The sequence below is a fragment of the Lathamus discolor genome, chromosome 6, assembly GCF_037157495.1.
Source record: "Lathamus discolor isolate bLatDis1 chromosome 6, bLatDis1.hap1, whole genome shotgun sequence".
NCBI lineage: Eukaryota > Metazoa > Chordata > Aves > Psittaciformes > Psittacidae > Lathamus > Lathamus discolor.
In genome coordinates, this window is record NC_088889.1 from 6,422,042 (window position 1) to 6,425,891 (window position 3,850).

Genomic DNA, 3,850 nt, shown 5'->3' on the forward strand with positions numbered 1-3,850 from the left:
AACTGCTATAATCTTGTTATCAGCAGATAGGGACAGAGGGAAATAGTGTGGATTTAACTACCCTATCCTCGCTTTCCTTATCTCTGACCAAAATCCCCTAACCAACCCACAGAACAGGAAATACCCTGTGGAATAGATTTGATTTAAGAACTGCAATGTGTCCTCATTTTAATCCAGGCAATCAAGTTAAAATCAAATTAACAAAAAGCAAAATTAGGTTCCAAATGTTCTTTGAGTATTTTTTTAATTAACTCTGTTTTCATTATTTTTTGCAGCTGCTTCTTTACCTTCAGGTTCTGAGTAGAACTGGAGGCAAAGAACTGAAAGAACAGTAACTCTTATATAAAACACAGTGATCTTGCACATTTTTCTCTGTTAGGATTTAAAGTTCCAAATAAATATGCTGATGGGGGGCACGGGGAGACAGGGTTGAGGTGGGTTGGATACCTCTTGACATGTTTTTCAGAATTCATACTTTCTAACCCAGTCATAAATCTGCATAGAAACTTCATGTAAAAGGCTATTTTTCCCGTATTTCATTTTAAATGGGTTCTGACCTCAGTATAACTATTTAGTGTGAGAATTATAGGACAACTTTGAACTCCTAGGTGGCAAGTAACACTGGAAGGGCAGATGTTCTTATATTCTTTGGGACTTTTTGGCTTTTGAGGCTGCCTAGAAAGAGTACACCATTAAGAATTTATTTTCAAAACTTCCCATCATTCTGAAGACCTGCAGAGAATCCAGTATTTTAGTTTTATGCTTTGAGTGAATATTAGGGAGAACTTCTTCTAGTTAAATCATAGCATTGCAGAATGGTTTGGCTTGGAATGTACCTTTAAAGCTCATCCAGTTCCAACCCCTGCCACGGGCAGGGACACCTTCCACTAGACCAGGTTGCTCCAAGCCCCATCCAACCTGGCCTTGAACACTGCCAGGGATGGGGCAGCCACAGCTTCTCTGGGCACCCTGTGCCAGCACCTCAGCACCCTCACAAGGAAGAATTTTTTCCTTACCTCTAATCTAAATCTCCCCTCTTTCAGTTTAAAGCGATTCCCCTTGTCCTGTCCCTACAGGCCCTTGTAAAAAGCCCTTCTACAGATTTCTTGTAGGCCACTTTTAGCCGTTTGAAGACTGTTAGGAAGGTCTCCCTGAAGCTCTGTTTTCTCCAGGCTGAGCAAGCCCAGCTCTCTCAGTCTTCACAGGAGAGGTTTACTCATTTCTTATTTTAAATGCCTACTTGTATTTCTAGTATAAATTTCTATGTATTTCCATCTTTGGAGATATTCAAGGCCCATCTGGATAAGGTCCTCAGCAGCCTGCTCTAGTACACCCTGCTTTGAGTGGTAGGCTGGAGCAGATGACCTCCAGAGTCATTTACTAATGTTGATTATTCTGTGGTTCTTACTGATGCTCTTTTCAAATGCTGTTCTTGACATTAGCCTGAAAGAGTGCTTATGGGTAGAATATACAACAAGGGCTAATTGATGTTATTTATTCATTTATTCAAAATCCTTTCTACCATTTGCCCTAACTTGGACAGGTTCATCATAAGATAATGGCACAGATTTTCCATAAAAGCAAGACTGAGATTTGAGGGATTTAGTTCGTAACCTTTTTGTGTTCAAATGGATGCAGGTCTGTAAATACTCCCTTACATCATACTGTGCTCTAACCCCACCTCTTCCTCCCTTGGCTCACTCACACACTGTTTGTAAAGGCTGTGTTTTCTAATCACCCTTACTGCCTTTGGCTCCGAAGACAGGAGAGCACTTGGAACTTAAGAGTCTTCCCAGTGGTGTGTAGGTGGCACCTCAGCATGCAAGATCTATTGGCTAAATTTCCAAGCTAAGAATGGTCCATGGTTCATGGATGTGGCCAGCACATGCCTCCATGCAGTGATCTCAATGTGGTCACCCTTAAAAACAAACTAACAGAGCACTATATGTGGCACCTAGGATTATTACATTCTCCTGCTGTCAAGAGATAAAACAGTGGGTGTACATTCTGTTCCAGCAAAATTTGGTTCTGGATGCCAGTACTGTAGGAAATACACAATGCTTGCTCTATGTATTTTGTATATATATTTACAGGCTAAGAAAGTTGGGGCTGTTCAGCCTGCATGAAGAGAAGCTGCATGGAGACCACATAGCAGCTTCCAGTATCTGAAGGGGGGATATAAGGATGCTGGGGAGGGACTCTGCATTAAGGACTGTAGTGATAGGTCAAGGGCTAACATGTTCAAATTTTAACAGGGGAAGTTTAGATTGGATATAAGGAGGAAATTCTTTCCTGTGAGGGTGGTGAGGCACTGGAATGGGTTGCCCAAAGAAGTTGTGAATGCTCCATCCCTGGTGGTGTTCAAGGACAGGTTGAACAGAGCCTTGGGTGACATGATCTTGTGTGAGGTGTGTCTGTCCATGGAAGGAGGTTGGAACTGGATGATCTTAAGGTCCTTTCCAACCCAAACCATTCTATGATTCTATATAGTCAGTACTGACTGCAGCAAGACTAGCAGGGGCAGGCGGATTTAAACTCGGGGGGAATTAATTACAAACTAAGGCGTTAATTTGTTATGATTTCTTGATCAATAATCCATTTACCACAACAGTCTTTAGAATACTAAACTGGCCACACTTCCAGCGATGACACTGTCTTACTGTGGTGTGCGGGCCTTTACAGTTTTTCTAGAAGGTTGTCCTCATTGTTCCATTTTTAAAGGCAAAAAAATTTAGGCATGAAAATCGGCTTGTTTGGGGTACGAAATTAAGCAGAATATTTTGCCTTCTAATGTACTTGTAAAAATGCTGTAGGTCTCAGTCTAAGTTTAAAATCTTCCACCAAACCAGCACTCAATATTTATCAAGTAGAGGGATTAAATACAAGTGTAGCTTCTCCTCACTTTCTAGATAGAATTTTAATTCTTTCCAACTCACGTTCTAAGCAGTGACATTTGAAACATTTTATATTTAAGAAGAAATTTGAATAAGCCCCTGCATGCTTTGGAATGATATAAAGTGTTATGATCAATAAGTTTACTTGGAAAATCTTTGTATAATTTAAGCTCTGGAGTTACTGTAGCATGTTGGTGACATGTGCCTTTGCTCACATCCATCAACAGAACAGGGAGGGGAAGCACAGAGGGAGACATCAGTGCTGCTGAGAGAGATATTGTTTACATAGCAAGTGTTAGTATTCCTAAATTCAAATGCTGGAAGGAGGTGTTAATCTCCTCATAGTATTGCCCAAAAAATCAGAAAAGAGAGCAGACACTCTCTGATGAGTGATAAAAGTCCTTTATATCTAGGTCACAGTAGAAATCCTTTAAAACTGGGTGTTCATATTTAATACAGACATACATAATATGCTTTATTCACACAAGTATTTCATTGTCTCTCAGACAAGGCGCAGGCAGTCCAGTGCTGCTGTTCCAATTGCAGGTGTGCTGAAAGGCCCAAGTGCCTCTTTTCTCCAGCATGTTTGTGTGAAGGAGCATATTTGAATCTTTTTAAGATTAGCTTGAAACACGGATGTATTTTAATGTTGTGACTCCCACTCCTTCCCCTCTGCCATACCATTGTTGAATGAAAAAAGCAGTTAACACACTGGCAGTGTTCCACATCCTTGTATTCCAGAAATGAATCTGAATGGAGGAAGGGAGTGTTTGAATGCAGAAGCAAAATTCAAGGTAAAATTATCCTATAGTTTGTAGCTGATGGTCTGATAATCTGCTAGTATAAATAAGAGACTTTGTAGCATCCAAAATGCACTTGAATCTGATTTTTTTTCCCTGATCTTTTTCAAGTATTGTTTTACTGGATAAACTTTTTCACAAGAGATTTGTGGTTTG